Source organism: Lepidothrix coronata, unplaced genomic scaffold (assembly GCF_001604755.1).
Source record: "Lepidothrix coronata isolate B3197 unplaced genomic scaffold, Lepidothrix_coronata-1.0 Scaffold53, whole genome shotgun sequence".
Classification (NCBI taxonomy): Eukaryota; Metazoa; Chordata; class Aves; order Passeriformes; family Pipridae; genus Lepidothrix; species Lepidothrix coronata.
The window spans coordinates 4,384,180-4,408,723 of record NW_016690233.1 but is presented as its reverse complement, the minus strand read 5'-3'; the positions used below and the strand labels follow the sequence as shown (position 1 = coordinate 4,408,723).

The 24,544-nt window shown below is 38.2% G+C and overlaps 2 long non-coding RNA genes across 2 annotated transcripts in view; one reads left to right on the top strand and one right to left on the bottom strand.

Moving 5' to 3' along the window:
* The first annotated feature begins 7,554 nt into the window (after positions 1 to 7,554).
* LOC108497891 lies at positions 7,555 to 23,273 on the top strand. Its single transcript, XR_001874998.1, has 4 exons — positions 7,555 to 7,635; positions 12,634 to 12,698; positions 20,839 to 20,878; positions 23,257 to 23,273. It is a non-coding gene; the product is annotated as an uncharacterized LOC108497891 (long non-coding RNA).
* Positions 21,909 to 24,544, bottom strand: part of LOC108497890 — a 24,517-nt gene continuing 21,881 nt past the window's right edge. The window contains exon 3 of the long non-coding RNA XR_001874997.1: positions 21,909 to 22,050. This is a non-coding gene — a long non-coding RNA (uncharacterized LOC108497890). The remainder of the gene's footprint in view (positions 22,051 to 24,544) is intronic.

The following is a 24,544-nucleotide window of genomic DNA, read 5'->3' as shown; positions in this document are numbered from 1 at the left end:
TCATGATGTCCCAGATCTCCTCAAATACTCAAGATGAAATTTGCTTTTAGTCAGTACTGCTCTGTCTCCATGGCAGACATAGTCATGAACACACAAAAGCATATTTGCAACAGTGAGAAGACACATCTACGTCCCTCCTACCAAACACTGTGACCTGTATAAAATTTCATTCTTTTTCTCTCCCTGAAACAGCCCTAATCCTAACCCCTGTGGCTTGTCTATTCCTTAAACATTAGCCTGTTTTATTCCAAGAGCAGTTTGCAATGCATTACCAGTTTCAACAGTGTTCATAGATCAGATAAGACAAGCAAAAGCATACGAAAATATTATCTAGTGGTCCTATTACGAACAGTGCTGACGAAAAGAAAAAACTGTGGCAGAGACTTAATGTCCTGCAGCTTCCAAGCGATGTAGTGGGGCAGCTACACCAGAGGTCAACACACTGGTAATAACCCCTCAGGTTTCCTCTGTACAGCTTGTGCCCTTCCAAATGCTTTACAGAGAGCTATTCTCTGTGGTTCTGCAGGACAAAGATTACCTAGAGCTGTTGGACACTGTTGGCTTCACGGTCATGGGGACATCGTGGCAGCAGCCAGTCTGCTGCATGAGGGGAAGCTTTCATTATTAAATGCTGAAAGAAAAGAAAAAAAAAAGAAAGCATAAAGACAGGTCAGTCTTCCTCAGGGTAAAATATCCTTTCAAGCTGTTCAACAGATAGGAGTGAGCCAGTCACCTTGTATACAGTCATTAGGAGCATCTACCCTCTCCATGCTCTGCTGGGAGACTGCAATAAGCTTCATCTGTCAAATCTTCTCACCCCACCTGTTAGCTTAAACAGTCTGTGGTGTGGGGGCCTCTTTCCTCACACTGGAGAAAGCATTTAACCTGCTGCTGCCAGCTCAGTGGGGTGTACTGTCCCTGACTACAGTCTGCCCACCCGCCAGCCCCAGTCTGCTGTGCTGTCCAGTGCATCCCTCTTGTATCCCACACAGGCTCTTAGGAGCCCTCACCTGAACAAGCTAGTGGCTGTTATAGTATAATCGAGTTCTCACCTCTTTTCTCACTTGTCTAGTGACCTAATTTCACACATCTCATTCCTTTTCTCTGGCTCTTTTTACAGTTTGTCTCTTTTTCAGCTTCTGAGTTGCTAGTCATGTTTTTCCCATCAACCATTTTAATTTGTTATGCTTATAAAAGCTCTGCAGTTTTTCTTCTTTCATCTTACCATACTCTACCCCTGTGTGCCTGTGATATAGATTTTTTTTTGTTTATTTTTTTAACCTTTCCTGTTTTCTTTCAGATTTTAGATATCAGCCTCTCTTTAATTATTATTTTACCTTTGCCATCTGGAATGCTGTTTTTCTTTTTTTTTTTTTTCCCCTAACTCTTTCTCATTTTCATCTTGTTGAAATTTTCAGTGCACTGTGACATCAAACTGTGTGATAATCACAACATTCCGTGGTTTATATCATTTGAAGAAGCAAAAAGAATTTGAAAAATCAGTGTTTCAGTTCAACAGCTTCCGAATTTTCTGGGGAGTGTAGGAGAGGGTGTTCAAGATTTATAAACAAATTAAAGAAATATTACAGTGTTGGATTTGTAAGTGAGAAAGACTGATATTTCATATGGGGCCTGAGTTGTCCAAATGAAGGCTGATTTCCTTTAAATCCCAGTCAGACTCACTACTATCCATCCTTAGCAAATCCACCCTCATCCCAAATAACTTCTTTTGTACCATCTTCTGAAATTTTTCTTAAAAAAGAAAAAAAAGAAGGACACCTTTCTGTCTGTCAAGACTCTTTTTGTCCTTAAAAAATAAAAAAATTCAACTGTTTTAGGTAAATAGAAGCAGCCATAAAGGGTTGCTCCCTGCCCTAGTTCCTAGCCTTTTAGCATTACGAGTAAGCAATAACTTACATCTCTGCAAAACAGTTGTCAGAAATGCTATCTAAAAATGATGGCATTTTACACTTAATTTCCTTGGGTGAAAATCCAAGGTGACAGGAAAGGGTATAAGGAATTAGGTTTCAGGTCCAGTGTTCAGCAGCTCTGTAAGAATCACATCTCTCCCTCTTCTTAAGACCTGCACGAAGTTAAGCTTTTCCATCCTTACACATCTCAAAAATCAAATTCTTTGGTGGATTGGAGAGTGCTCTACTGAATTTATGAACAGAAATTTCCAGCAGCTGCAAAACTTTAGTTTACATCTTAGCAGACATGGTTTTTGACTCTGGAGAGCTGTAATGCCATCCCCTAGGAATGAGAGAGGTGCCATCTTTGCACAAAACAAGTGAGGAGAGAGTTTAATGAAGCCATCATTTTGGGTTTGCTACTGGAACTGTCTAGTCACAGACAGAGTATGCGCCATGTACAGGTCGACCAATTGGGACAGTACTACTGGAGAGGGACAGGAAGGATTCTGGTGCTCTACTATAGCAACTCCGGAGAGAGGAGTTTGCCTCCTGTATGTTGGATAGTATACCTTTAAACTAGATGTGGCAAAAAATCCAAAGGGCTATAGAAAAACTTCTAAAATGAAATTGAAAGTTCATATGAACTACTTTGACAATATTCAGCAGAAACCTCTCTTCCGCAGACCTCAATCAAGTATCGGTAATGCAGTTTATCTCCTCGGCAGTTACTGCATCAGGCAGTGTTAGACAATATGTCATCATTATTGCTTTGTGGTACCAGAAATTTATGAAGTTTGTCTATGTACAAGCTACATTAGAAGAACGTGGCATGTGGTAACGCTTAATGTGTTGGTATGCTGTGTATTCTCTAAAAAGGAGAACTTGTTTCTTTCGGTAGCTTGTTGGCAAGTTGAGTAAGTTTTTATACTACCCCATTTCAGAGATAAATCTTTATGCTACTTTGAAGCATAAACAAGACTGTGGCAGGATGGTATCGGTCAGCTGAAGGGCTGTCATATTTCAAAATTAAATATGGTTCACCAAACTAAAAGCTTTCATGTTCAGCCTCAGACATAGCATGGAATCTCATTGGTGTTAACAAATGCCTTAAATTTACTGGTTTTCATCACTTTAACTGCATATTATATGCCCTGTAAACTCCATTACTCTACCAAAGATGTATTTAGTCATGCAAAGAAATATTTAAGGCAATTATATCAAATTTCCCTCTCCAGAAGAGTAGTCATAGAAATAATTCATAGTACTGCATGAATATTAATATATGAAAAGTTTGTTTAAGTTGAAGGGAAATAAGAGAGGTTTATGCAAATAACATAAACATTCTGAAGACTGTGACATTTTAATTGAAAAATAATTTTCAGTCTTTTCATTATTTGAAAGTATTGAATTAGTAAATTTTATTAAATGCTTTTGGAAAGGTGGGTAATTAGGAGAGTATTTTAACTTTCTGCCCTTCAGCTTAATGAGTACAAAATGTGCTCATGGAGTATAAAACTAAAGTATTATCATGTTTGTGTTGGAAAAGTTAGATTTAAAATTGGATATATTTTTGTTTAGTATTTTTCAACAAAATAGCCCTGCTATTGAAGCAGTGAACTGCCTGTAGAAAACTTCATGTCCCAGATCTATCACAGTCCTTCCTGTTTGACCTTGCTGTGTCATCTTTCCTCTAAAGGAAGAGGTTAACTGTATTTTTTTTCCTACCTTGAATTTTAATTGTTTGCATGTATTGCATCTAGGAAAAGGTAATTCTGATTTCCATCTCATTCTCTAGATTTTAAGGGAATATAAATTGTATGTTATAAACAATTGCTACTAAGACTGATTGAAAAACGCATTTATGGATTTTGAGGATGTTTTGTGTTTGTTCCAAAAGCCAAATATTTTTACTTTCATGGAGATGAAAGGCACTCTTTCTGGAAGGGAAATTATTATTTTTTTAAACATCTGGTTTTAAATATCTGTGAGAAAATAAGCAAATCAGAGCCTGAATCAAATTCAGATATGCTTACATTTTTTGAGGTAGTACCTAGAAGCAGATAAAATATATTAGGTCATTTTTTTCATCTTCCACAGACTGGCTCTTAGCACTTCATTACTGAAACAACTTCACATGTGAAAAGAGCACTCCTTTCACACTACTTTGTCCTCAAGCCTCCCATCATTTTTGACCAAGGGAAAGGCCTGGCACATGTCAAGGATACTTGCAAGTACGTTAAGAATCTACAGTGAGAGTAGGAAAAGGAAAGGTTGTGCAGACAGTTGAGGTACCATAGTCAGAAGGACACACTGGGAATACTTAGGAACAAAGATTCAAGGAGATTTTTCATTGATCCTAAGAGACAAAATATTAGTATTTTTAGGAACTTTTCCTCTGCTGTTCGAGAAATAGGATTTAATTGTGGACAAAGAATTTTGAAAGGAGGTGTGAACAATCTGAATAATAAAAAGAACCCCAAGACATCTGCTCATGTGTTGGGCATTAAACCTATGGACAGATTTCAGGCAAAATGACAAGCACCAGTGATTACATTTTTATTTACTGAACTTCCTTCTAATGCATCAGGTGTGATCCATTACTCAGGACTGTCTAAATGACTACCTTACCATATTTCATGCTACTCTTGATATCCAGGGTTTGTTGAGGCCCTGGATCAATCTCTTTTAATGATATTTTTGAAATACATTTTGCATTACATTTGTAGAGGTTTACTGTATTTTTCTGCTTTGCAAGACTAATATCTGAAACAAAGTGATGACCACTCTAAGCTAGACAGAACTTCCGTTCCCAGAGGAATATGTAGGCTTCCTTACTCCTATAAACGAAAAAAAATGACCTTTCTGCATTCTGTTCTGTCACTCTTACATGAGCAAATAGATTTAACCTGCCCACCACAGGATGCTTCAGAAATGCCATATCTACTCAGTGACTTCACTGCAAAGTCGCAACTTTTAGCCAACAATTCTTTTAATTATACAACACAGAACAATAAATTGCTTAGTGAGGATATTTCAGGCAACTGGCAGACAAGACTGTCCATGCTCCCAGGTTTATTACCAGTGTAGGTGTTTATTTCCCACCCTTTTCCTTCCAGGTCAGTAAATTCTGGTAGAGGATCATTTACACTTTCTATGATTTGTATTATCCAAGGCTATAAACTTTACAAATGAATGGGGCAAGCCTTGGCTGCCTAGTTCTCTGGGTCTTGCTGCTACAGTACATCCATCTTATTTACTTGCTAGCTTTTAAAAAGGCAATGAAGCATTGTGACTCCATGAGCAACATTAAAATATTTAGATTTATCCCTGTGACTGACACTGATACCATCATGGATGCTGATATCTGCAGTAGCTGTGATTTCTTGTTGCTCTACATCCGATAGAATTATTTACAGCATGTGTATGAGAGACTCTCAGATCAGAAAATTTACTTTTGTACTATTTTGAAAAGTTTTAAGTGATCTGATGAGATACAAGTGCAGAAACGTATTGGTGCTCTCATTTGTTTACCTCTCCCACTGGCAAGGTGCGTATGGGTGATTGTACAGGTCTTAAGAAAAGCTTGTAATCTATTCTCACAAAGTATGAATGTGAATTGCACAAATTAATCAAAATATTGCAAGAATGAACTGTATATATTGCCATTTTGGTTTGCAAATTTGCCACAAAGTTCTATCAGTGTTTTCAAGAACTCTGGAAGGTGGGATAAATAGGAAGCTTCTGCCATAGCCAGCAACATCATGTTTGAGAATCTGTGTGGAGAGCTGTACAATAGTGACAGAGAGAGGATTGTCTTTTTCCCACCTGCCCCAGCCAACTTTTCCTGAACTGTTGTCCTGCTCTTCTGTTACACCAGTCTGTGGAATGGGTCAAATGAATAAAAGAGACTCAATTTGCTTTGAAAAAGTTGTTCCTTGTTTGTGGAAGTCCCTTCTGTTTCATTCCCTTACATGGTCAGCATGCTGAAAGCATTCATCTCTCTCCAGGTTGGTGATGGCACACAGCAGCTGAAGCTGGCACACTGCTCTGGTCATCAGCAGGATGCAGGTGTCTGTCACACAGTGGCACTGAAGCCCCAGTGTATCTATCTCATATGAAAATTTACAATCAATTCTTCAACTCCATAAGCCATATTTTAGATAAAATTTTTTGTCCTCTATAAAGGAGCAGAAGGAAGGGGCTAAAGTGGAAACTACAGGCTTTTGTTGACTGATTGTTCCCACACTGAACTTTACACAGGAGCTTGGCTGATGATGTGCTTTTCTCATGTGTTTTGAGAACAGGGACATTCACCTTTCACAAAAAGTGTCAGAGAAGCTCTAATAACAAATGCCCTTATGCTGAGCATATAGCAAAATAATGCACTGAAAAAACAACAAATAAACATAAAAATTGAGGTCTGGTTCTCAAGCTTCAAGAGTTTGCTCTAGTGAAGTACGAAAATACTGGCTTACAAATCTATGCAAATCCACACAACCAAGGCACTGACAACTAATGTAGTCAATAGTGAATGATGATATTATACTCTTGCAGTTTTGACCATGAAATGGTGTGGTGGTTTGGGCTAGGCCTTCCTTGGCGACCAGTTTGTAACCAAGGAAGGGTCCAGATTTACCCAGTATTCCCTACGATTTTTACGTAAGCCAGGCTATAAGAAGAAAGGAGGAGAGGCCTTTGCTCTCTTTCCTTCCGGCGGCTTGGAGGTGCAGGTTCCCTGCTGTTGAGTCTGTCGTGTTGGGGAGCGAGGCCTGGTAAGGCCTTGTCGACCTTGGGAGACGGAGGTTGCCGGCGATCGTTTCAGCGTGACTCTCCGTTGTCCCAAGGAGAGTAGTGAGATATTTCTTTTGCTAATTTCTTTTAGTTGCTAGATCTCGGGCTACTGGTTGGGATATATATATATATATTTGGTTTTGTTCCTTTTCCCTTCCCCCTTCCCTTTCCCTTGGGAAATTGTATATATATTTCAATTGTATATAACTGTAACATAAGTGTAAATATATTTATATATATTACTTTAGCTGTCTCTCTCTCTTTTCGGGCAGGGAGCCAGCTTCAAACCATATCAAATGGGTTTCCTTCGAAATCATGCATATATCCTAGAGTCTTAAAGCTGTCTGTCGATATCACTACTCATCTTTTTCTGACTGTGATTTCAAGTTTGCCATCTCTACTTGTGTTTTCAAGCCATAGGGCAGGATTTTCAAGAAGACAGTTGAATGTAGTTAAGTTAAGCTTAAATTTAAATTTTTTAGCTTTGTAGAGTCATAACCTTATGCTGTCTTTCATGACTCTTTGAAATGAGGAAGAGATTTTTGCTATATATTTCAGTACATCTAAATAGCGTTTTAGGCTCCTATTCATAGACGAATTTCCTGATCAAAAAAAATACGTATTTGTGATAGATGCATTACTTTCCATAAGTGTCATTCTTTCTTCATTTAAAATTTAAAGTATGATGATAACTATCTTAGACTACATGTATAAGTTTTTGATGGATAAAGTTAGGTGAGACGAAACCAACCTCAAACATCTGATTCAAAAGGTTTTAAAGTCAGCAGGGAGTTTTCCATGGACTGCTTAAGGTTTGGATCATTCCGTTGGATGAGCTCATAATCCTGGACTTGAACATTCTACCTGCTCTTGGATGTAACTCAGAAGACTCCAAAAGGAAAGTGTGGTTTTGTGGAGCATTGAGAGCAAGGTTTATCATTGCATCTAACCTTCCCAGCTTTGTTTGCCATTTTCCATTACAGCTTGTTTGACTTGCTTTATCAGGTGTTGCATTTTGTGTGCATGTTGTTGCCAGTGCAGCTTGTTTACCTGTTTATTGTCCCTCAGAATCTTATAAAATCAGGTTGTTGCATCCCAACAAGATTGAGAAAATATGTGATTAGTTCAATGAATTTAACACAGAGGGAAGTATTTTATTTATTGGGGGGTTTTTTTGCTATGTGTTTTATTGAGAGGCAGGGACATATCTTCATATTAGATGATGGCGAGATGCTTTGCCCTTTGTTTTTCCGAGCTGGAACTTAATCCTGTCATGCTTTGTTTCTTACTATCATATCTTAGGTTGAAAACTCTTCAAGAAAAATCTATTTTTTGATATGTCATAGTAAAGTGTTTGCAGAACTGTTTCCTAATACATGCCGAGGGCAGATCACGTTATTATCTATGAATAAAAATGATAAATCTGAGGGAACAGTAATGGCATTACAGGGCAATTTATCTACAAACACAATAATATTTTTTCTATTGTCCAACTATAACCCTGCAATCATTCTACCACATTTATCGTTACAACATTCCTTTGACACCCATGTAGAGTGCCTATTCTCATTTTATAGATACAAAACTAAGAGCACGGAGAATAATAGGGATAGCAACAGTATAGAAATTCAGATACCTAACTTAGCTAGCTAGCATCCCTAAGTTTTGGCTTTATTCAAAGGGAAAAAATGGAATTCCTTGAGGGTGATTCAGAGGAATCTTTTTAGACTCTTTTTCTGAAGTACCTTTTAGGAAAGCTTGTCTATAGACAGGTTTCCAAAGGGCTGGGACATTGACTTAGAGAGCAAGAAAGAAGAGATTGTTCAGTCTCAGCTGGTGCTCATACATGTCTGTTCCTTCCACATCCACCAGCTTGACTGGGTTTCTCCACAGTGGTGGGCTGCCTCAGTAACCCCCTGTAAGACACAGCAACCCTCCTGGAGTTTCTGTTTCTGCTTTCATCTCTTTCACTAGTGTTCTAATTGACTGCTGGCAGCAAGACTTCAGCTGAACTGGAAGACCCCTAACTTTTTCAAGCTGCTTTAGAGGTACATATTATAGAAATTTGATGGGAAAGTTAGGAGCTGTGCCTCACCATTCCATTTGAATGATCACAGACTTCAGCAAGACTTTTTTTGGCATACATTATTTTCCTAATTTTCTTTTCTTTGGCTCCAGTCTGCCCCTTTTACCCTTGTAGATATGTCTTGCATATATCTTGCATTGCTTTGTACATGCCTTGTACATACCTTGTTATGCCTTACACCACCTGGAATAAAGCATAAAAGGTGAGGAATGTGGATCAGAGCTCTCATTTCCATACTCCATTTAATGCAGAAATGTGTGATAGGACAAGCGGAAATGGCCTCAAATTTCAGCAGGGGAGGTTTAGTTTAAATACTAGGAAAAATTTCTTCACTGAAAGAGTGATTAAGAATTGGAAGGGGCCATCCAAGGATGTGGTTGAGCCACCATTCCTAGATGTGTTCAAAAAATGAGTAGATGTGGCACTTTGCTATATGGTTTAGTTGACATGGTAGTATTTGGTTGAAGGTTGAACTTGATAATCTTAGAAGTCTTTTCCAACCTTAATGATTCTCTGATTTTGTATAGCAGACAGTTCTGTGTCTACTGTAAAACAAAGCAAGTGTCATTCTTTCTTTACACTTTTTAGATTACCTGTCCCTCAATTTGCTAATCAGAATCTGGATCAGTTCTGAAAGAAAATACTGTATGTAATGATGACAGAATTTTTTTTATACTACATTTTGTCTTTCTGACATGTATTTGAAACTAGAAACATCTGTGAGTGAGGTTGAATTAAGAAGATCCTCCTTTTTATAAAATTGGTCAAATGTTTTAGACACAATCAGCCTAATCTGGCAAAATCTACTCTGTGTCATAAAGAGCAGGAACAAGTTGTCATACTTACACCTTTTGTCCTAATGATTAGTCCACATTGCAGTCTTCCACCAATTATGTAAATAAAAATGACAGAAAAACAGTTTAGGAAAAAAAGGAGGTTATTTCAATGCTATTGGGTTTTTTTTAAATGCAACAGCAGTAATGTTTTAAGACAAAAAATAAAAAAAAAGGGGGGGAATAGAGCAAAAGAGAAGTTTATGAAGAAAAAAGGGAGAAAACGTGATAGTAAGGAAGAAGAACAACAAGAGGAAAGTCAGCTGAATAATTTTTAGAGGTCGTACTGGGTGAAGCAAATTCTGCCTGAGGTTTTCTATTCCACTGAGAAAGAAAACTAGCTATCTGTCTGAATGTGCTGGAGTCAAAGAAAATGCAGAGTGCCCTCACAGGTTTAAATCATGCTAGCAAGATGCAGCTAAGACTGAGAGGAGTACAAGTTCCTCCATTTCAAAGAGGAATAAGGTGAGAAGCAGCAGAGCAGATGCTCTTCTGGAAGGAAAGACATATCATATCCATCTGAATATTAGTCTATTTAGAAAACAGCACAGAATCAAGAAAAAGAAGTTAAATCCTCCTCTTTGTATTATTGCTCCTATCCATAACATCAGTTGTACAGCCTGTATTCTCTGAGCTTCTTTTCCTGATTGGGTTTAACAGGGAAGGCAGGAATGGAGTGAACTGAGACACTTCAACAACTACATGAAAAATTGAGCTTGGGATTGTTTCACACAGAGTAATCTAGGGAGTCCCTCAAACTGGATCACTATCGTGTTGGCAGATAACAAAATCTGGACTTGGGAAGTGCTACAAAATGCTTTAGAAGATGTTAGCTTTAGTTGTTGAAAGAAGGTCTAACAATTAGTGACATTGCAATTCCTCAGAATTGAGATTTTTCAAATTAGATGTAATTATGTTAAAATTCTTCTGTAATCTGTCAGAAATAGATTATCCCTTCTGTCTCAATGAAGATACTAAGTCTCTAATAAGATGGAGTCAGAGTAGCAGCAGATGGAAATTTAATGCTGTGATGAGATGATTTCATGCTTACTTTCCAGCATGGGAGCATTTCTGAACATGGGAAAGATATTTTCTTTCTTCTTTACAGAGACGTTTAGGAACAACCTGGGTTGGTAAAACTGTAAATAATTCATTGGTTTGATCAGTAGCAAACTGGCTGTAGATGTGTCCTGTTATATCTGTAAGAACTTGTTGCAACCACATTCCTGGTTTGTCCTGAGCTTTACAATCTTTTATGATTGATGTAAACTTGTGTGACCAATGTAACATGCATTGTAGATAATGAAACTCACTCACTACTCTGGTCATTCTGTGACATGGTTGCTTTCTTTTGATAAGAATTTTGCTTCATATGCTGAATTCAATAGCGATTCAACTTTAAATAATTTTAAAAGCTAACATCAACATAGGTAGAACAGGGACTTCAAGTCTCTGAATTCACACATTTCTCTGACTGAATAACACATGACTACTTAATTCATCGTCTTTGATATGAATAAAGTGGAAGAGAAGGGTTAAGTTTTTAAATAAAGAGCTGAAGTTTAGCAGGTAGCAAGTGCACCAAAAAACCACAATATAAAATTAAATAAGATACAACTCAATGACAGAACGATGTGATTGTCAACGGTTCCTAAAATGTCCTGCTTTGTCTATTCATATTTTCTTCTTTCCCACCTTAAGCAGATAACAAAATTGCAAATTAACACCCTTAGCATCTGATGTTTAATGATTTTATTATCATGCTTATTGCGAGGGTCCTATACAACACTTTGTTGCAGTATCAATTTAGGATTGCAATCCTTATTTTAAAATGCATTTAAATCATTAGCAGACCAAAGATCATTTGAGAAGCCTGCAATCTTAATGGAACAGTTTTCTGGATTTTATTACAGACTTGCAATGTTTTGTTATTAATTCTTTACTGAAAAAAAAGAAAAAAGTAGGTGTGTCCCCCCCTTTTTTTCTTCAGGTATGATTTCTAATTCAGCAACACTACCATCATATTCCTCAAGATCTTGAAGGTTACAATTCTGTTCCCCTACTTGTAAGGGAGAGTAGTTTACTCTTTGTGTTATTAAATTGATTTCAGGACATTAATCCAGTGTCAACAAAAGTGTTCCAACTTATCCCAGATTGTTTGGGCTGACAGAATAAGGGTTGGTCTCACTACCTTGAAGTGTTAATAAGAATATATAGGCAGGCTTCGAATCAGAAGCTGGACTGACACAGACAAGAAGTCTTTGCACAAGAAGTGTTTCTATATGAGTGGCACTCCTCTGCTTTGGTATAAACTGTGTGCCTCTACTCCTCAAACTTTTTTACTGACCTTGATATTAGGCTTCGAGCTTATCTTGGTATTATTCCTGGCAGACAAATGAAGATGTAGCATCTTAGTTCAGTGTTAGGCATCTCTATCTTTTTCTGACTATGAGTCAGAGGTATGGAACAAATATTTTCAGGCTGGAAGCCTGTGCGTAACATGCTATTTAGAGACTTCCAGGAGAGTCCTGTGAAGGTCCAAAGCAAAATTGCACCGTAGGTTCTGACAGCTTGCTGACTTGTGATTGAAGACTAGGTAATACTGGAGAAGCGAAACACCAGTTCGCCAGAAAGGAAAAATACCTACTTCAGAGAATGTCCAGTGATGAAATACTGCTCTCGGCATTCAGTTCCTCCGTATTGGGGGTTTAATATGAAAGTGTCAAAACTTCTCATACAGTCACTGTTGAGCCACTTGCTCTATAGCCAGTAGAGTCCACATTGTTGTTAGACTAATACTGCAGTAGATACAGCAGATTTACAGTTGCAGATTAGTTTCCCAGAGAATTGTGGATGTGCCAGCCCTGGAAGTGTTCAAGCCCAGATGGGATGGGGCCCTGAGCAACCTGATCTAGTGAGTGACATCCCTGCCCATGGCAGGGGGGTTGGACCTAGATGATCTTTTAAGGTCCCTTCCAATCTAACCATTCTATGATTCTGTGTTTTACAGACTTGTAAATAATTTTTTTTGTTCCATTAACTGGGATGATGAGAGACACAATCACTCAGACCCAGGTAAGATTTCCAAAGGTTTCTGGAGCCTCCCCCTGAAGCTGGTGTTATGACCTGCCCTTCCAGGGAGGAGTAACTTTTGTTTTATTAATAAATCCCTTGGAGTGAATTAAAGTAAAACGATAGTAGATGATCAGTATTTACAGATAGATATATATATGTATGATTTATTTTAGAACAATTTTGTTGCAAATGAAAACAGGCATGTAGGTATGTACCATCTATAGCAGCATGGCAATATAAAGCATAAAGGTATTGCAAAGGAAAACAGCCATTTTAGTTGTAATATAGGAATGTAAAAACATAAAGTTATCACCAAGAAAAATGTGTAAGGGAAAACAGAGAAAGAAAGAGAGAAAGAGTACCCAAGGAAAAGAGACAAAGAAAGAGAGAAAAGAATAAAGGTTATAGTCACCACTCAAAGGTCTCTGGTGAACTTGGTTGTTGTCCCTGGTGACTCGGTCCATCCGGGAGTGGTGGGGGAGAGAAACCCTCAAAATACAAAGTTTGATGGGTTTAAATACCCTGAGAAACTCTCCCGGTGCCTTCCCACGTGTGTGGGGAGGGGCTGTTTTTGCAGAGGCATGATGTTTTTGCAGAGGCTGGAGCTGCTGTCTTTTTGCAAAGTCATTTAGGCTTGGGGAGGGGGTGCTTTGAAGACACCCCTGCTAAGAGGCCTTCCCGAGGGTAGTAATGGGTGTGTGCATACAGGGCCCCTTTTGACGCTGCTGGCTCATAGGAGATAAACATCACATACCCAGAGAGTGCCACTAGTTTCCTTTAGATAAACATCACACTTCTAAACAAGCATCACACCCCCCAAGACTTCTTCCCTAGGGACTCACAAATCTATCAGTTTGTGGGCTATGACCTCCTCCCCTCAGCCTTACCTTCAATCTCCTGGCAGTGGCTTCTTTGGACAGCTTGTTACAGTAGCAATGTTTAATGGCAATTAAAAAAGTTGAGTTCCTGACAATTGGCATATGTGAAGCGGGACTTTTGGAGGTCTCCAAAATTTCTGTTTGTGTCTGGAGGCCAGGTGGGATGCCTTCATGTCTCTGACGTGAAATTAGACACTTAAGTGCAAGCAACTAAACTGTAGTCTGGATCTTCATTTAGTGTGTAAGGAATTCATAGAACCAGTGCACATCGACAAACCCGTGTGTACCACACATAAACGTTGTGACAGCATTCAGGCTGAGCTTCTTGAACTGAGTCTTACTGAATGCTCCTGAGGTCTTTCAGGTAGAGGGAGACTTTTGTTGTATTCCCTGGAGACCAAATTCAGGCTATGAATTTGACTGCCATATCCTGAAAGAGAAGCCTGAGAGTCTATCTGGGAGCAGTACTGTTTTGTAAAGAAGAAATTGCATATTTCTTGACCCAGGGGGAAAGATGACAAGTTACTGATTCTGCAACCCTCCAAATGTGACATCCTGTTAGAATGTGGGAAACTGCAGTTCAGTCCTCTGCTCTAATTAATTTATTAGAAGTGACCTGACCTGGCACAGTCTGTTTTAAATACAAGTAGAAACACTGTAGTGGGAATGCAAAAGTGAACTGGTATTTCTTGTAAGCTAAAGGCAGATCAAGAAAAAAGCCTGACTGAGTAATAAGACAGTTCTGCCCATAAAATATTGATTGATAGATTAATTGATGTGTTATGAGTATAGCCACTGATGTAAGTTCTCTCTTTTGGAACTATTCTTTTTTTTCTTTCTGCCAACATATTACCTCATCTACAGCAGAGATGTTATATGCAATTTATCTGTTTTAATGCTCTAAATTTTTTTCTATTTTCTGCCACATAGATTGTGATGGGTTTTTACCTATGCTGCCCTGCAACTCCCCGAAGTGGTACTCTATTTTTTGGAAAGTGGTTTAGATTTTTTGGTTGCTTGTATTATGCTGTGTCTATGGAGGCACAGCCCTTTTACAGCATCTTATCTGAAAGGGAATAGAACATATTGATACATAAAACAGACCATCAGATTGCATAAAGGAATTCCATACAATGAGGTTGACCTGCTTTTGTATCCCTTTTATCTTAGCAGTACTGAGGCACCACCTTCACTGTGAGGTAATAAAAGACTCAGTGTGATCCAGATTATTCTTTAATTAAAGGATTCTCCCGTTGCCTGGTTGAAAGATTTGGCTAATACAAGAGGAGGTTGCAGCCAGCAAGGTCTTTCACATGTAATGTATAATTGATGCATGATTCGACTGGCAGCAAAGACTCATCTTCTAAAGTTATTTTTATCAGTGCTTTCCTCAGTGTGATCTCTCTCACTGGCTTACAGTTTAATGACAAAGAGTCTTTTGAGCACAATCCTTATTTTATTAATGAGATCTTGCTCGATTTGACAAAATAATACTTCTTTCTTTATAAAAGATTGGTTGCTGCTTTTCATTTGTAGCTGATGTGCCAACATGGATATTTTTACTTATAACACCACAAATCTGGAATTATTTATTTGCTACCAGGTAGATTATTGAAGCAGTAGATGAAGATTTTAACACACTTGGACTCACTTGTTCTTGTTTGTCTATGTACTATTGGAATTTTACTTATCAGATTTACATTGATGTCATTCAGAATGAAAGGTATTCAGCATCTTGATAGTCATCTACTCAGTGTTAAGACCTGAATGAAGGAACAATCAACCTTTTCACTATTTTGTGATCTGAATACTTGTGATCTAATTTGTGATCTGGAACAGGTTTTCTAGAGAAGTTGCAGATGCCCCATCCCTGCAACTGTTAAAGGCCAAGTTGGATGGGGCTCTGAGCAACCAAGTCTAGTGAAAGGTGTCTCTGGCCATGCGTTGTACGTAGATGATCTTTGAAGATCCCTCCAACCCAAACCATTCTGTGATTCTGTGAAAGAGCGAGTAAGCTCACACAGGGTCCTCTGTTCCTGCAATGCAGGTAGCTACTGCCTGAGTGCTACAGGTATAGCCTCTCCTCTGTCTTTCAATATGCTCAGGAGAGCCAAATTTGATTACCAGTAACAAGAAGCCTAAGTTAAGCCAAGGAAAATAAATGAAAAAAGTAGGTACAAACTATTGTTTCCTTCATTTCTTTTGAACACATAAGCTCCTCTTGTTTTACCTTCCTTGACTTTTTGTATAACTGAGCTCTGATTGATGTCTGATTAGCTCAGAGTGGGAGCAAATAAGTAGTGAGGAAGTATGGTTGATAGAATCACCTAATCTCAGAATCACAGAACATACTGAGTTGGAAGGGACCCACAAGGATCATTGAGTCCAACTCTTAGCCTGCACAGAACCATCCTCAAGAGTCACACCATATGCCTGAGGGTATCATCCAAATGCTTCTCAAATTCTGTCAGGCTTGGTGCTGTGACCACTTCCCTGGGGAGCCTGTTCCAGTGCCCACCCACCCTCTGGTGGGATATCCAGCCTAATATCTCCCCTGACACAACTTCAGGCCATTCCCTCGGGTCCTGTCACTGGTCACCACAGAGAAGAGATCAGTGACTGACCCTCCTCTTCCCCTCACAAGGAAGTTGTAGATTGCAAAGAGGTTCCCCCTCAGTCTCCTCTTCTCCAGGCCGAACAGAGCGAGTGACTTCAGCTGCTCCTCATAAAGCTTCCTCTCAAGGCACTTCACCATCTTTGTTGCCCTCCTTTGGATGGTCTCTAATTGCTTAGTGTCTTTCTTATACTGTGGTGACCAAAACTGCACACAATATTCAAGGTGAAGCTGCCCCAGCGCAGAGGAGAGTGAGACAATCACCTCCCTCAACTGGCTGGTGATGCTTTGCCTGATGACCCAGGACATGGTTGCTACAGTGCTGTATGCTAAAGCTTTACAGTTCCTGGTCCTAGTAAAGAGGAAAGGCTTTTTATTTTGGTCTGTTTCTTCAGTGTTTTATGTTTGGTTTTGGTTTTAATTCTTGACTGATATACACACAAAACTGATCCTGATTTTTCTTGGTTATCATCTGCTTTTTCTTTTTTTCTTTCCTTCTCTGAACTCATCCTCTCTGTTCCCTCTCAACACCTGTTTGGTTAAGTAGCCATTTCCGTAAAGTTTTGAGACACAAATATGAACTGACACTACTAGTCCCCTGACAAAGGCATTTCTAATGCTTGAACAACTCCTGGCTGTAGAGCTAAAGCAGAGAAAAAAATAATTTTTTTTCCCTTTCTGACAGAGATTCATTCCCAAATTAGAGAGAGATTACATCAAAATAATTGTTCTGATGATTTAAGATATCAATGATAAGCATGTTGATAGTAAACAATATTTTTTTGTTCAATATGCAGTGGCTTTATTTGCTATGACAGTTGTGCTAAAGAGTTATTCTAAACCAGTAGCCCCTTATCCTAGTGTGTTTTTTCCAAAAGACTAGTATTTATAAGAGCTGGGATTCTGACTTCTTCTCTTTTTCTTTAGGCTAAAGAGTGTTTGCTCAGGGATTGGATACAATCCATTATGGTTATTAATGCAAAGTAATCTGGAGAGCATGATCAGTTAATTAAGTCTATTAGCTATGATCACAAGCATTAGGATCTCATCCTCTGATATTTCTTTAAGGAGGAATACATCCTGTAAATAGCCAGTGCTCCACTGATGTGAAAGAGTTGGTATCAGCTGGTATCAGGTGAGAAGGAGGAATTGCTTCCAGTTAGATATGATAAAAAATGACAAAACGCATTGAGCTCCAAGAGTTTTGTTCTTTGTTCCTTTGACTATAAGTTGGTGACTGCAAAAGGTACTGGGCAAGTGTCTTTGTATCCTGACCTTTAACACATGAAGAACTGTTAGACTGAGCAAGACACTTGAGATGCTTATTCATACTGTCTAGAGATGAGTATGTGACAGGTAAATGTCTGTGGTCTGACCTTGCTTTTAGTGTGTATTTGAAACCCATTTTCCCATCAAAGTGAAAATACTCTTGGCTTCTTTTATCTTCATTTCCAGAGTTGCCACATCTCAAGGTGACCTCTGTTAAAAGCCACCTCAGTTTGGAAGAGCATCTTCTGGGCAGTAAAGATGTGTGAATGTCTTTGAAAACACGGAGCAACTGAATGTCCATTTCTGTTTACTGTTGCAGTAATGATTTCACATGCTCCTTGGTCAAGAATTTCACCAAGCAACTGAGTCTCTGGTTGCAGCAATTCTAAAGTGATACATTGGGTGGACACACAGAAAGGATTTTCCTTTCGCACTGGACAATTTCTCAGCACATCTGCGGATGAGGTTACTCAAGTGCATTACAGGACATTCAAAATATTCATTTTTGGGAAAGCTTGTCTATTACCTAAAGAATCAGAATATCTGATACGTTGAATGACTAAAACATATTTAGTTTTAAACAAAGAGAACTTGACCATACTGTTAAAAAAAAGAAAAAAAGGAAGAAATAGAAAAGAAATGCTGTGTTTGTTCTTTGGTGTTTCCTACCATGTGTAAGTGCTATCCAGTCAGATGTGTCACTCACAAATATTTGATGTCATGATCTCTCATTTTCTGAGGAAGAGCAACGAACAGGTGTGTGAATTATTTTTTGAGGGTTTCTGTTTGTTTGTGTTTAATTTAGTTGTTCATTTTGTTGGTGCAGTGCTTAGAATAATCCTATGAAGTCAGGGCCTTGATGGGTTAAATGCAGCTTAAATGAATAACTAAATGCTTTTCTGATCCCAGAGAAACCATAATCTAAACATTAAAGGCGGGTACCGTGGTGGTCTAGTGGTTAGGGTGCAGCACTTTCACCGCTGCGACCCGGGTTCGATTCCCAGCCCCCCGGGCAGATGGAGCTCGTCAGCCCTGTAAGGCAATCCATCTAAGAGAAGGTCACTCTAAACAAACCTACGTTCTGAGACCCTCACTGCCACTGTCCAAGCTTGCTCGGCCCCGGCAGATGAACCTCAGGATTAAAGGGTGGGCTCAGTTCAGCGCACGCTGTGTCTCACCTAAAAAATCCACTGCGCAGGCTCGAAGGGTTAATGACCTTTCCCACATCTTCGCTCGTGAAGACTGGCCATTATATTTATTAAAGGCGGGTAACAGAAAGTAGGAAAAGGCAACAGACTCTCAGTCATGTCTGTAGCTTCTACTTCCCAGCTCCAGCTGTGCTGCTTAACTTGCTCTCAACAACCTGATATTTCATATAGTTTTCTCCCTTCTTGATTCCACTTGTAGTGGTTTATATCTGACTTTGCTTTTACTGCTGTAATCTGTATTGTTTATGCTATCTTCATTTTCTGTCAGCACAGCTTTCGCATTCCTGCTCTGCTGTACTGTATTGCCATATAAATAAATAAGGAGGAGGCAGCTGTAGCAAAAACTGAGCTGAGCTGGGTTTTATAAATTCCTCTTGTGAAAATTAGAAATCATTTGACTTATAAAAATTGCTTTACTGGAGGAAACAAAAGTGAGTTTTGCTGGTGCCTGGAAAGGAGCAGACACAGGCACAGAGTTTGGCAATGTTGTGCCAAGCATGTATCTCACATTAAGTTCTGGAAGAACAAAACACATAGTCAAACACCTCATCACAGATACAGATTTCTTTGTCTTAGTAACAAAAGGACAAAAATTATAATATAAACCAAAACCAGGCACCAAGTGAAAAAAAATCAGCCAAAAAAATAACATGAAGTCAAGCTTTTATATCTTTCACCATTGTGAAAGATATTCTCAAACAACTCAAGGTAAATTACTATGAATCAATCACCCCTTTAGAGAAGATATATTGCACAATAATTCTCTAGGGTCTAGTTCTATAACATACTTTTATAGGAAAGCTCGGTGTTTCTCTTAGATGAGTACTTCCTGTTTCTCATAAGAAATCACTGGGATAGATATCACTGACTGAATAAGCTGCTTTTGTTTAGCATTTTCAATACTTTAACACTGTCATTATAGCAGAGAAGTGCGGTACTTCAGAAAGCAAAGGGGATATTAAATTGTGGGGAGAGTGGAAGAAATTACGGACCATCCAATGTATACACTTGACAGTACATTGTTGAGCTTGGAGGAGCGAATTTGAAGGAAATGCATGTCTGAGTCTGAGCTATATAATTGAACAGTTATAGGTCTGGGGTTGTAACCTCTTGTAATGGTGAGCTGTGCCTGGGTCACTCAGAGCTTGTACCACCAGGCTGGACCCCTCATCCTCCTCTCCTGACACAAATGAGATATATCCGAGGGGGAGCATCAAGCACTTCCAGTAAATTACAATTCATCCTGATTTGGGTCTCCCTCACTGTACCAGTCCTCTTCTGGTCCTCTTTAATTAAGCAGAATGGCCTTCACCCTTCAGTATTTAGCATACTCATCTGAATTGCCCCTTAGGTCTGTCAGATAATATGTACTTCTCATTTATTGGTCTTTGTCTGTTGTGGAAATAATGTAGTGTTACTTTAAATATCACCAGGTGGACATAAAATGGGCAACGGGGCTGCAAACAAGAAAATATTAACAAGCCCTGAGGTGCTTAGTGGCAAGGAGGTGTAACTATACAACTCCCTGAAAGTCCTGCCTTGATTTAACAGAGGTGGCTGCAAAGAATTATTTCTCAGGGTGCACCTCCTGTTTATTTCCTTGTTAATGCTCTCCCATTGCTGGTTGGATTTTTATCATTCTATTCTCGCCTTTAGAAAATGAGCAGGTTGGAGTATAAAGTGGGAAGTGCTGCACAAAACTCCCCAAATCCTTACAGCCTACAAAAATAAAAAAATCCCTCCAGTTTCTGTTGTAATTCTGCATGCAATGTCAGCTTGTGCACTTTGAAACACACGGATAGAAGTCTGACCCAATTAAAGCCACTGAGAATTTTTGATGTGGAGTCCAATGGCCAGAGTATTGATCCAAGTGTCTGACATGCAGGCTTCTTGACACAGTAATACTAATCTTTATAGAACAATTACAAAACATCTTGGAAACGTAGGATGTCTCTCTATATATGTATATATTATTAATTTTTGTGAGACAAATATGAGATAAATAAGGATAGTGATCTTTGAGGGAATAGATAATCAGCTTTTTTCAGCTAATCAATATAATACCATTAAAAAAGTATGTCCCTAATATCTGCATAAATAAGAAATTAAAAGAATGTACTTGTTAAGTTTAAGTTAGAAGTTGTTTTTGCCTTTTTTTTTTTTGTCCTTAGGAAATGAATGAAGAGGTGTGATCCATCTTTTAGCAAAAACGTAAGTGAGAGAATTTCATTGGGTCCACAGAGAGATCAAACACAAAAAAACACAATAACAGGAGAAGAATTGGAAGAAGCTGAATGAGTCAGAGTGGTGCAGAATGGTTTCCTTAATCTCCATCATGTGTTTCTGCTAAATAACTCCTTATTTTACCTTTCATAATAATACTGTGACAGGTCTTAAATTGTTCATCTCTTTTTTCAGATTGTATAAGAGCTATAGGGAATGTGGCAGAATACACAGTTATTGTAAATGCAGACGCTGCAAATGTAACATCTGTTACCAGCTTCATTCACATTTCATGCTCTAGACATGAAAATAATCTTAATAATTTCTATTATATCTATATAAAGATAAGCAGACACATTCCCACTGTGGGAAGGACCATTTTGGCCAAATATCTAGAAGCAAACTGGAAAGATGGTTGTTTTGCAAGGTATTTCACTGAGAGGTTTCACTCCGGATTTCTCACGTCTTTAAAATATAAATTTTAGTGTTACAGTGGCATAACAAAAAACTGGATCTTTATCTTTTTGGACTAACCTATTTCATAATAATTTCTATATCACAAGAGCATGCATTGAGCATGCATTAACAGAAATGTGTGACTTTCTGTAGTATACATTAGGTAAAGTTGCATGAAGAGTTTCAGTGTATAGCTATAAAAACTGCAGCTGCTTGCTGCCCAGATTCACTGGCCAGAAGGTGGAGCTTTCAACCATAGATGTTCAAATCAGGAAAGAAAACATGGATATGAGCTATGTTAACACTTTTCTGCAGTGATTAATAAAGGAAAACAAATAATTCTGCGTATTTTGCTAAGTAAAACACAGACAGATAAGAGGCCACCACAGTCTGGAAAGAAGCAAGTATAAAATGGAATCTTCTTTCTTATTTAACGCTTTTCTTCACCTTACTGTCTGCACCAGGTTTCTTTTCCTGATTGCAGCACAGTGGTAATGTAGCTTAGAAAGGAAGAGTGACAACTTGTTCTACCTGTATGAGCAAAGGGACTTTACCTGACTGCAGAATTCCCGTTGGTCACGCTGTTGTCCAAGTTTGGTTTACAAAACAGCATTGCAAAAGAAGACAACAAACTGAAGTGTGTGTGGCCCCTGCCCTTGAAATGGCATGTTTCTGAACATCTGCTTTGGCTTCCACTGATGATCCTTAAAACAACAACAGAGGAAAAGGTGTTTGCAGTTATTTTGAAATGTGTAGATTGCATGTGGAAAAGGTAGAAGGAAAGGACAAATTTGCCCCTGCAAAAAGTTTTGCTTTCCGTGTAAACAGAAGAATAGGAAACCTAGAGACAGCATCTGAGTAGCTGACACTATAGGATTACACACATATGCATGTGCACTCAGTGCCTCATTAGACACATATATACCACTGTTCCACTACCCTCCAATGACTTTGGCAGATCTTAAGGAACTCCCTTGTGGTTTAAATCTCTGCTGCTCAATTTCTGCACCTTCCCTACACTTACAACTGTTATCATTTCACCTCTGACTAGTTTTATTGCACTCAGTGGTGTTATTTGCATAAGTAAAGTTTATTAACATACTTACCTAAATGTTTGCAAATTCAAGTCAAGAAAATTATCTTCTAAATGTTTGATTTGAAATTACACTCCTTTGATTAGAACTCTGCTCTTAGCCTTTAATAAATCTCATTGAATTGCTTGACCTCTAGATGATCATCCTAATTATCATCACCCTTTTCATGGTAATTAATTATTTGATGGGAGATTTGAGTTAATGGTGAAATGGAAGAAAATAGGAAGGTTCATAACTAGGCCAATATTTTTGGTGAATGCTGACTGTATTAATAACAATTAAGCATAACATTATGTACATATAAATGCTTTTGTTTGTCTTGATTAAATAAGCAATGTTCTTGCACACCCCCCCCATGTATTTTAGGTTCAGTAGCTAGCTTTCTTCAGACTTCAATAGAATTAACTTTCTGTTCCAGTTCTTGAGAATCTCTTCAGATTGGGTCTTTAGTTGTGTTCTTAATGAACTTTTTAAGTTTTTTGTAGTTCTGTTGATTGAAGCAAGTTAATTTTGGACTTTGCTGATTGGGAATACTGTCAAATGCTTCCCTGGGGCTGAAGTGAAAACTAATAAAGATATGATATCTTTAGAAATCTATGAAGGTTCTTAATCCTCAGGGTTCCTATGTCACTGTCCTTGAATATTCCGTGAGAGTGAATTTTTCCCTTTCTCCCCATGCAGAAAGTTAACACAAGTCTATGTAATATTTAAACACTGCTTGAAAAACTTTGGTATATAAATGGTGTAGATTTTACTTAGAGTGAATCGTAACCCACTGGTCTAGTCATAAAGTCCTTTCTCTGTTATTCTTTTCAGGGTTTTTTTTGCCTTTGTAATGGCTTCAGACTGAGATATATGGTAATAGAAACTTTGGCATTTTCTATTAATATGGATAAAGAGATTATTGCTATAAAGAGAGAAAGCTAAACAATGTTATCACTTTCTGAAGATTATATAGTTTATTAAATTTATCTAATCCTTATTAATTCCACACCTAGGGGATTTAAATTGATGGAATGCTTTGAAACAGACTTTGGATACAGGATGAATTGAACTATGTCTGTTCAGAATAGGCCTAAAAACCTCTTTGGGGAAGATCCTTTATCTTTCCATTTGTATATGCACGTACCTACCTCCTACTTTGGACTATTAATAAATAAATTTCAAAACCATAGAATTTGCCTAATAAGAAAAGTCAAGTACAGTCAAATCCACACTGTGGATGAAAAAAGGACTTTCAAAGCCATGGCTATGTAACATAACTTACAGCACAAATGCCACAGAAACTCTGCCTAATAGAATTCTATTCCCCATCCTCTTGTTAAAAATGCACCTGTTCATAAGAGATAGCTCTGTTCTAGGGAAGTATTACTCAGCCTCATAATTTTTCTTTGTCTTCTTTTTTGTCACCGTCATACTTGATGCTGCAAAGGCTGAAAAACAAAGGTCTCCAGAGGCTGGCATGGAGATATTTATTCATCATGTACAAAGAGGACTGTAAGCAGCTTCAGTCTTTTACCTGTCCAAGCAGGGTCACCCCATCTTCTGTCTACATTCAGAGGAGGGTACTAGCTCCTTTACAGGGTGATTAAGCCCAGCCAAAATCGTCTAATGGAAATTTGCTTTTCTTTTCATTGCCTATAGTAAACATTGAGGATGAGCTTTTATTCCCTGTGGTAGCAGAGCTCTGTTAATCACAGAATGAAATTCAGTGTGCAAACTCAGAAGTAGGCTGTACAGAAAGCATCACAAACACATCAGAAGGCATTAGAACTGAATCAACTTACACTAACAGAGATCAAACCGAGCATGTCTGGCATGATCTGGTGAATACAGCTGATGAATGGGGCAGCCATTTTAAGGATTTCAGTAGAGAATTTCCATAAGAATATTTATTTCATCAGAAAATTACATTTTGATCAAAACCAAATATTTTCCCAGTAACTTGTCCATCCAGGTAAAATTCAGAGATTAAAAACCAGAAAATGTTCTCAAAATGGAACAAATTAAATTTTTTGTTGAGTTTTTGTTGATTTTTGTTTGTTTGTTTGTTTGAGTTTTTTCCAGAACTAATTTTGTTTAGAGGTGTTCTCTTGTGTTAAAA